We start from the raw sequence: 11,326 nt of genomic DNA, 5'->3' as shown, positions 1-11,326 counted from the left end.
AAATGTTGTCCGACCTGAGGCGACTAGGGGCGACCTCAAGTCGGATCGCAGTCGCCCCTGTGTGAACCGAGCCTAACATTTTTCTATATTACATTTAATATAAATATATAATAATAAAAAAATTTTTATTTTTACGAATGCAATCTGCTTTCTCTATCCCTTAAAAATTGTTGTCTATCCAATCTGTACGATTTTTCAGTCTTCAATCTTCAAAGAATCCTCAAAGAATTTAGACAATAATATATTTTTTTTTTTATTCATGCAATCTACCTGAACTCTGCCTCTGAAACAAGTGTCTATCCAAAAGGCTTTCAAAAACTTTGCTACAAATTTGTAAAAATTTTCAATTGTCCCAGAAAAAAGGCACCGTTATTTGTTTAATCCAGGTAAAATCTGCCTTCTCTCTCTCTATGACATTACATCTTAGCAAAATAAGGAGTACACACTGTCCAGCAAATTAGTTAACTTTTTCTTACTTGTAGCTCAGAAAAAGCGCACTCTAATTATTAGTCTCTTTATCTTCCATTGTATGCGAGTAAGAATGATTGCATGGTGTGCAGTGTGTCCATTAAATATTTGTGACATTTGACTGTGACAAAAAAATCTATTTTTTTTTTACAATTAGAAATGCCTCATCTCTTCCTCTAACGCAGTGGACAAGTACAAATGATAGCATAATGTGCAACCAGTATTGATGTCTTTAAAATATCATACACTAATTGTTATTTATTGAAAAAATATATATATATCTTTCCATTATGTTACTGCCCTGTGCCCTATTGAAGATGCTTACATACTCTCCAAGCATTATTTCTTATACTCACTGATAGCTATTAGCTATATTATCTCTGCTACTTCCACTACTTACCGTATATACTCGAGTATAAGCCGAGATTTTCAGCCTCTTTTTTGAGGCTGAAAGTGCCCCCCTCGGCTTATACTCGAGTCATCGCTGTCTGCCTGCTCGATCAGCGTGTCGAGCAGACAGACAGCGGACATTCTACCATTCAAACGCCGCGCCTCCGCCTTCGCCTGTGATAGGCGGAACACTGAATTTCCCAGCAGCCTGTGTTCCGCCTATCACGGACATCGTCTCATCCTTGTACTACGGACGAGGATGAGACGATGTCCGTGATAGGCGGAACACAGGCTGCTGGGAAATTCAGTGTTCCGCCTATCACAGGCGAAGGCGGAGGCAGAGGCGCGGCGTTTGAATGGTAGAATGTCCGCCGAGGCGCCGACGAAGAGCGGCGATCCTGGCAAGGCACGGGACGGAGGCAAGGCAAGGCACGGCACGGGACGGGACGGAGGCAAGGCACGACACGGGACGGAGGCAAGGCACGGCACGGGACAGAGGCAAGGAGGCAAGGCACGGGACGGAGGCAAGGAGGCAAGGCACGGGACACAGGCTCGGGACACACACACACACACACACACACGGACACACGGACACAGGGATGGATGGATACACACACACACAGGGATGGATGGATGGATGGAGACACACACACACAGGGATGGATGGATGGAGACACACACACACAGGGATGGATGGATGGATGGAGACACACACACACAGGGATGGATGGGTGGATGGACACACACACACACAGGGATGGATGGATGGATGGACACACACAGGGATGGATGGATGGACACACACACACACAGGGATGGATGGACGGACACACAGGGATGGATGGACGGACACACAGGGATGGACGGACACACACACAGGGATGGACGGACACACACACAGGGATGGACGGACACACACACAGGGATGGACGGACACACAGGGATGGACGGACACACACACAGGGATGGACGGACACACACACAGGGATGGACGGACACACACACAGGGATGGACGGACACACAGGGATGGACGGACACACACACAGGGATGGACAGGCATGTCTCACCCTCGGCTTATACACGAGTCAATAAGTTTGCCAGTTTTTTTGGGGGTAAATTGGGGGCCTCGGCTTATATTCGGGTCGGCCTATACTCGAGTATATACGGTAATTATGTCCTTTCTCTGTGACACAAAAATCAGTTGTCTTTGCAAAATCTACATTAGAAAGACTTTTTTTTGGAATGAAAATGAATCATATTGGGTTGCTGCTGTTATATGTGAGCTGATAAATGATGTAAAAGTAAACTAAATTGATACACATGCAATTGAATTGATGCCACAGTATGGTATTTCTGATGCTGTCTCTGAGAATCATAATGGTCTGTAAAACCACTTACAGCTTAAAGTGGTGGTAAAGTCAAGTCATATATGACTAAGTAGAAGATGTGTGAACCAGATTAACCTTCCGTTCCTTCCTGTGACTGCGTCTGTCTACATTTCAACAAAGACGTTCTATTGGTGTCCCCTTGCGGTGTGCAGCTTCCTATTCTAGTTTTCTTCATATAGAAAATAACCACAGATCTAAGAGATGTCATAACCGTGTTCACTTCTGAATCCCCCCAGAGAGATCATTTGTACATAATAATATGAAATGTCTTATTCAGAATTTAACTGTTTTGGGATTCTGGTTTCCATTTAGAAAAAAACAGAATACCTCTGTCATGTTAGGGGTGACTATGTGTTGTACTGAAACCAAACCAATTTCTGTGTTATGGTCCTGGAACTAAATATTTTGCTAAATTGGAGGGTTTGTTGGACTTAATAGCTCTTCAATGGTCTCCTATCTCCTGTCATTGACCCTCCTAGACGTCCTACCGACATATGAACTTCCACACACATTACAGGTCATAAGATGAACAATATATCTTGTTTTACATTTCATATACTGTATAGACAGTTTTCCCATTTCTGAGGTAGAACTCCTCCATTTAGTGTCATTAGTACAGGCAAAGCATGGACATATTTACTCACCATACTTAACCACTTCCTAACCGGACTATAACCAAAAGATGGCTACTGTGCATGCTCAAATTGCTGTCCTCCCGTGATCGTGCTTCCCATGCACTCCCTGAAGCACACATTGGTACAGATCTGTGATTGCCGTGTCCTTTTCATTGGGTTCTTGAAGATCCCAATCAAAAACCTCTTTATCATGTGACCAGCTGTGTCCAATCAGAGCTGATCACAATGTAAATAGAGATGAGCCGAACACCCCCCCGGTTTGGTTTGCAGCAGAACATGCGAACAGGCAAATAATGTGTTAGAAAACGCCAACACTGTTGAAGTCTATGGGGCACAAACGTGAAAAATCAAAAGTGCTAATTTTAAAGGCTTATATGCAAGTTATTGTCATAAAAAGTGTTTGGGGACCCGGGTCCTGCCCCAGGGGAGATGTATCAATGCAAAAAAAAGTTTTAAAAATGCCAGTTTTTTCGGGATCAGTGATTTTAATAATGCTTAAAGTGAAACAATAAAAGTGAAATATTCCTTTAAATTTCGTACCTGGAGGGTGTCTATAGTATGTATATAAAGAAAAAAAGGTCAATTAATACCATTTGCACATATATAAAGTGAGATGCAAATCATGCAAAATTAATTGCAACTGTAAATTATTATGAAATAAACTCATACACCACTAAAGTTCCAAGTTTTAACCCTCAGTGCAAACAATTATTTAGTCCATTTCCAAAAGGGAACAATTTTCCATGTGATCTCCACCGTGATAATACACATAACACCGACGAGAAAGTGTCACCAAAGGGAGAGAAAGGATCCTTCACCACCAACAATACTGCCGCTTACCAGCTGCTTAGATCCCTTATGTGAGATCAAGTATCGCCACTGACTTGTCACCCAGTCAAGGTTTAAACTGCTTCGAGGATGTAAAAAATTGTGATTGTGGCTCCTGTGCTAATATGCGTAGTGGGTGAAGCAATCATGCAAAACAAATGCTGCACACACCGTGTGAGTCAAACCAAATATCATGAGAAGTATATAAATTGTGTAAAAAAAATGGTGCTGCGCTTCTGCCGTGAGAGTGAAAACTCAGAAGAATCCAAAGATCATCTCTGGTATAAATACAATTAAATAAAGCATTTACCTAGGTGTCAAAAAAAAATAAATACAGTATCTCTAATCAGACTTCAACACACAGTAGTAAATAAATACATAAATAAATATAGCTAAAAAATACCAGGAATCAATATTAGAAAAAAAAATATTACATATAAAGGGCAATGGTGAATAAATAGACTAAAAAGGAGCTGTCACAGTTAATAGAAATGTGAATATATATCGTGATATATATCCCAAAGAAGTGCAAAAAAACAGTGTCACATAAAGTGCAAAGAAATTAATATTAATATAACAGTCAATGAAAAATCCTCAAATTGTTAGGAATTATTCATCTGTGCCAAACCAGGTGACTAAGTGCCAAACACATCCAAAGTGTTCACCAACTCGTGTGTGAATTCAACAATTACCTTACAGCTGTAAGGTTAAAACAGTGTGACTGACAACTCCTTGAATGGATGAAGGGGAACCCATAAACCAGCGTCTAGTTCCTCCAATCCTGGCACAGAATGTGTGTGGTGGCTAAAAAGGGTACTCAGGAGACAGACGGGGAGGCAGCCATGGTGTAGTATTTTTAAAATCAAAAAAGTTTATTAAAACAAACACAGGCTACTCACAGGTTAAGCAGAATAATTGCACATGTAAACAAACGCCGAGCGGCCCGCTCGTGCCTACTACGTCACTTCCGGTGTCCTACGCGTTACGTCACGTCCCTCGTGACTTCAACTGGGATGAGCTAAACATATGGGAAGGGACTTAAATGCAGAGCGGTGAAGTACATACGCCGCCTATCTGAATGATTGACAGATTGAGCACATACAGTTCAAGAAAGGATACGTGTCTATATCTACATGGAAATAATTACAAATTAGACTACCACTTGTAACGGAGCCTAAGAACATAATAAAAGCACATTTAGTGGGCAACGATTAAAAAAAAAATTATATCGACATCTAAATCTCATACCGGCGGCCATTTTTTTGGAGACTAATATTAAATATCAGAGAAAGAACTTTATTTGATCCGAATATATATTATTAATTACTAACAAGATATTTTTATATTTATTTTTAAAACATTGTCCGAATATTATGTAAAGCCAATTTTATGATGCTGGACTGTCGGGAAAAAATATATAAATCATACTTATAATCTAATCAAGTCGGTGGCCATTTTGTCATAGTCCAGCATAAATAAACCTAAGTATATCAGTGTCAGCAACGGATAGTCAATGTGTACAGGACTTAAATGACATATGTAGCCACATATAAATATTACCTTGTCTATGAGAAAAAAAATCTTAATTTGAACGCCGCTTTCTTTTACAAAATGCATACATTAAAAATAAAAAATAAAGATTTTAAAAACAGCCTTTACCCTAAAGGAGCTATCCTATAATGTTGGAAACCATTTTCAAGGAATATTCACGTATTAGTACAACACATGGAGCACCTGTAGGCCTCCACAAAAACTTACTATATAAAAATATTTAAAAAAATTGATTTCAAATATAATAAATCCCAGTAGGAAAAAAAAAAATATATATTTATGTACTATCATCTTGCGAACTCCGGAAATGACATTCACATATTATATGTATAGATTATAGCAGGTATGTTACAGATAAAAAAGAGAATTAAAAGTCACTAATGAAACAATTAAGATCAAATTCCACATTTAAGCCCCTGGGGGCAAATGTGTCCAAAGAAAAAAATCCATTTTGACTCTATTTGACTAAGGGTCCTAACTTTGTGCCCCCCTCTCCAGTGTTTCGTATAGGGTACAATACCCCAGAACTTCAAATGTGTTGGATCTTTTTTATTACATGTAGCAAAATGTTTCGAAACACTGTGTTTGTCATAACCTTTCGATATATTTTGTACATGTTCTTTGATTCTAACCCGCAGGGGTCTCTTTGTACATATTGTAGGCCGCAACTACATTCCAAAACATAAACAACCCCCTGTGAGTTACAACACACAAAATATTTAATTTTGTGAGTGTTCCCTGTACTAGTGGATGTGAATTCAAACATTTTTTTGGGGTTTGCTGGTTCTAGTACATGCAAAACACCTTTTGCATGGAAAAAACCCTTTTCCTGTAAAAAATGTGAACCCTTTAGTGGGAGGGTCTGGGATATTCTTAGCCAGCCTATCTGTAAGTGTAGGGGCACGTTTGCATACAAATTTTGGTCTTGGTGGCAAAACAGTCTGTAAATGTTTGTCGCTTAATAAAATACGCCAGTGTTTTCTAATCAGCTTCTCTATGCTTCTATACTGTGCATTATAATCCAAGATGATAGCTCCATCTTTCATGCCTGCATGTATCTGTTTGGGCTTATCTTTGATCAGTTCATAGCGGTCCATTTTTTCTACCTCAGCCAATTTATCTTTGATCCAATTCTTTTCATAGCCTTTCTCGTGGAATCTATGGCCCATTTTCTTAGCTTAATTGAGGAAATCTTCTTGCCTACAACAGTTTCTCCGTAACCTCATAAATTGTCCCTTTGGGATATTAAATATTCATTTATGATGATGACAGCTTGTTGTTGGGAGATAACTATTTTTATCTACATTTTTGAAATGTGTCCTAGTAACTAGGTCTCCATTCTCCTGTATTATTTCCAAGTCCAAATAAGTTACTTAATGTTCACTTGTCTCCCAAGTAAGGACTATATGTCATGGTTATGCAATAGTTTGTCTGCTTACCTGTTTCCATGTGTTCATCTAGATACCAGCCGACCCTCACCTGACTGCTTTTGTAATCCATCCTCTGGCATGACTCCACCCTAGCTCCTATCAGAGAACTCTATGTTAACCTGTGCACTGCAGGCCAACCCGGCTGATCAACCTTTGTGTGTTTAGCTTCCTGTTACCTGCCGTGTGCTCTTCTGTTGTTCCGTTACCTTTTGGCGTGTCCCTGACTATTCCTGTCTGCTTGTGGCCCCGACCTTGGCTTTGTCCCTCTCTATCCCTATCCTCCTGTTGCCTACTGTGGGTGTGAGCTGGGGGTCCCTGGGGGTCACGACCTGGAGCCAGTTGCAGCCAAGTCCATCCTTACCACTAGAGGCGCTGGTGAACACCTGCTGGCTCTTAGCCCACGTACACACGGTCTGAGATTTCCGCAACCAAATCCGTCGGATTTTGCCGGTCGGATTTTGTCCATAGGATCTTGTCCGAAACTGTTGCATACACACGGTCGGGCCAAGTTGGCGAAAAATCCGATCTTTCAGAACGTGATGATGTAATTTCGTTACGATGGGACTACGTTCAGGCTAGTAGCCAATAGCTTTGATGTAGGAATTTGATCTGAGCATGCGTGGCACTTGGTCCGATCAAAATTCTCTACACATGATCGGAATATGTCCGATCGGCCCAGTTGGTCGGGAAATATTTCCAACATGTTGGAAAATTGGGTCTGACGGAGATTGGGACGGAATCAATCCGATGCATACCACACACAGTCGGATTATCTGACGACACGGTCCGTTAAGACGCATTCCAACGGATTCTCCGACCGTGTGTACAAGGGCTAAGACTCCGCGCCCCAGGGAATCTTACGCTCTAACCCCGGTGGGATCTGTCTCCCGTCCGCAGCAGTCAGCCGTAGGGTCCACAACCTTGCGGTGCACTCCTGATCCCTACGGTGTGCATCTGTCACCTCGCCTCAAGGTGACTTGACACTATATTTTGATATAAAAAAAGGAGCTGCTGGTTATTTTCGGGCTTACCGTTACCTTCTGTTCTCCTCGTTATATGTCTAGGGGATGTCCCGTGGTAAATAGCCCAGTAACTTGAGACTGAAAACAGATTCACTTGAATGGATTTTATTTGCAAAACTCAGTCAATTGAGCAGTCTATCAACTTGGGACCAGAGAGTTGGGAAGGAAGTTCAGGTACTCTTAGTGTCAAAGTCAAAACGTTGAAGAACTTGCTTACTTTGACTGCATCCAGAGAATAGCCATTCACAGTTGGATGAACACTCAGGTTGGACAGTCTCTCTCTCACAAGGCCTAACAGCCAACAAGGTGCTTACTTAGGAACAAGTCTCTGCCACAGTTGTTGTAGAACATACAAAATAATGTCTCTACCACAGACGTTGTTGTAGAACACGTAGGGAAACTAAACTTGAAACACTTGTAGGATACCTGGATCTTTCAGCCAGCTTGGCAATATCCACCAGACCGGATTCTCTTGGTCACTTCAGCCCTTCCAGGCTCTTATTAAGAAAACCAACCCGTACGTGATGTTCTTCTAAAGAGTCCTCCCCTGGAATGCTTGAAGTACACTGGGTTTCTCCCGAACCGGAGACGGCACCCAACCACCTCAGAATCCTCCTTTAGTTTCCTTGCCTTGGGCTAGCCAGCCCCGAGACATTAAAGTCAAGTGGATCCGCACCCCAGGCCATAGCCTTCCTGGGGGCTGGTCAGGAGGACCAGGACCATGTAATCAGCACAGCATACTGGACCACAAACCCTGAACCACGTGACGTCCGCATCTTAAATACCCTCTCCCAGAAAGCACAGCGGGAGCGTCACTCCCACTGACCTGGCTCAGAGAGAGAGTAACTTAAACACCTGACCAGACCATAGTTCCACGCCTGCCACAAGAGACAGTGCCCCCTGAGGCCAGGCTGAACATCTCACAGTCCAGTCAGACTGATGCTGAAGTCCAATTTAGACAATTGTACCCAAACCAAACTGCAGTTTAGGCAAAGTTTAACTTTGAAAAAAACGCATAGCGCGTGCTCTTCAGGAGCCGCTGCTACACACAGTTAGACTAGAATATATATCTATATACTCTGCATTCATTGTAGCCTATATATACAGTGCAGCTGCATGATTCTGGACAAAATGAGAATGACAATTTTTTTGCTTAGAAAAAAAAGATCACGATTCTCTCACAATCCTCGCGACATAAAATCTTTCACATTATACAAAAAAAAATGGGCTAACTTAACTTTTTTTATAATGCATTAAAGTAATTTTTTCAAAAACAAATTGCATTTGAAAGATGGCTGCGGTATGATATACAGTATGATATAAAATATCGCAACAAGCACCATTTTATTCTCTAGGGTGTCTACTAAAATATATATATAATGTTCTAAGTAATTTTCTAGCAAAAAAAAAAATATTTTAACTAGTAACAAATGTCAGAAAAAGGTTTAGTGTTTAAGAGGTTAAACTTTTTTTTCACTTACACACAAAGTCTATTCCATTGACAAATTGTTACAATGTTTATACTTAAGTTTAACTGATAGAGAAGGTTTTGATTCTTGGCAGACTGCCTGGTTTTTCCCCTCCTTTCTTTTGAGGGCTTCATGTCCAGAAGGCCTCCAAGGAGAGGCAGACACTCACAGGCCACTAAAAGGGAGCAAGCAGCCTCTGAAATAATATTTAACAGCAGGGACTGTTCCTGCACCCAACAAGAGTAACTGTGAGGGGTTACTGTGTTCTGCCACCACCAACACCTAATGCCCAATTTTTCAGCAGAGTATATAGTGCAGTCCGTAGTCAGTCAGTGTAGTATATATAATACAAGCGAGGGTATATAATGCCCTCAGTGTAATATATATAATACAATGCAGGGTATATAGTGCAGTGTAAAATATATAATATAGTGTATTGAAGTGGTGTTCCCCTTAATATCCATACCAGACTCGAAGGGCCCTTTATGGACTGGGGGGAATCCACGCTGTTTTTTTTAAAATAGTTTTTTATGTTTGGAGTTTGGAGTCTTCAAGCGGGAAATGCGATACTGCTAAGAACCAAGGCCTGAGGTGTGCCTTGGCCTAGCTGGTCAGTATGCCTGAAAAGAGGGCAAAAAGACACCAATTTAGGTGAAGAAGGGAAGGTAATGAACCATCACGGATAATGGCGTGCGCCCGGGCGGCAACAGCAAGTATCCAGCAAGCATCCGGAAAGTATCTGCTGCGACAAAAAGAGCACACTGACTCCTGACTTGGTGATGAGAAGGTACCCCCTATAGAACCTGCAAAACTACCCCAAACCCAACTGACCATCCCCTCAAAGATTGAATTGAGCCTGAGGCCCGAGACACCCAGACCCGAGAATGAACTGCTTGTGAAATGAGAGGATACGTGGGGGAAAGGAACAAGGCCTGGCCCGAGGAACCCCTGCAAATGATGGCGAAATACTTCAATGAACACCAGTGAAAATAGCTCAGACCCATACCCCCCCACCAACCTCAGGCCTACCCAACCTTGCTCTGGAAAAGTGAGAGGGTGAGTGGCAAAAAAGACCACTAGCAGGAGTGCGAAAAGACGGATACCTGATGGATGTGATGGAGTAAGCGGATCAGGCACATGCACCATGGTAATGACATTGTCAAACGTGGAGAAACCATGCCAGACACAGGACCCTGGTCCTACTGGATACAATCGGGTGATGCTTCAGCCTGAGACCTAACAGCTGTTATCAGCTTACTATCAGTATGGATGCCAAGACAGCCCAACCTGAAACACGAACTAGAGAAATGACAGACAACCAGACATGAGAACAACAATAACCCCCCCCCCCCCCCCCCCCGCCTACCTAAGAATGAAACATGAGCAGAAAGGTCAATACCACTGCGCGTGAATGACCCTGACCACAAAACCCCACCCCCATGTGAGTGAAAAGTGAGCCTGAGTAACCTGCAGTGCAGAGACAGGTAATTAACTGAAAAACTCAGGGCTAGTGTACCCACAGGCCGTGGTGGGTAGTCGTATGGATGTGGTGAATGCACATGCATCGTATGACTTATGGTATACGGGCAAGAAGATTGTGGACAACAATCAATTAACAAACGAAACCTCAGCCCGTATGGATCTGTAGACGTGACAGATCCTAACGTGTGAGCCCTACCTACCTGACCCAGGTACAAACATGACACAGACACGATGGGACATGACAAACAACAAAGACAAAGGACTACTAGAGTATGCCATCAAGGCTGAAATACTGACAGACATGCTGGGCAGCAACACAAAGACATCAACGCTATGACAGAAAAACGCTATGACAGAAAACTGCTATGACAGAAAACACTATGACAGAAAACACTATGACAGAAAACGCTATGACAGAAAACACTATAACAGAAAACACTATAACAGAAAAACACTATGACAGAAAAACACTATGACAGAAAAAACTATGACAGAAAAACGCTATGACAGAAAACACTATGACAGAAAAACGCTGACAGAAAACCGCTATGTCAGAAAACACTATGACAGAAAAAGGCTATGACAGAAAAAGGCTATGACAGAAAAACCCTATGACAGAAAAACGCTATGACAGAAAAACACTATGACAGAAAAACACTATG

This window comes from Lithobates pipiens, unplaced genomic scaffold, assembly GCF_037356315.1.
Source record: "Lithobates pipiens isolate NorthernLeopardFrog02 unplaced genomic scaffold, aLitPip1_a1.2 Scaffold_16, whole genome shotgun sequence".
Classification (NCBI taxonomy): domain Eukaryota; kingdom Metazoa; phylum Chordata; class Amphibia; order Anura; family Ranidae; genus Lithobates; species Lithobates pipiens.
This window is presented reverse-complemented; position numbering follows the sequence as displayed.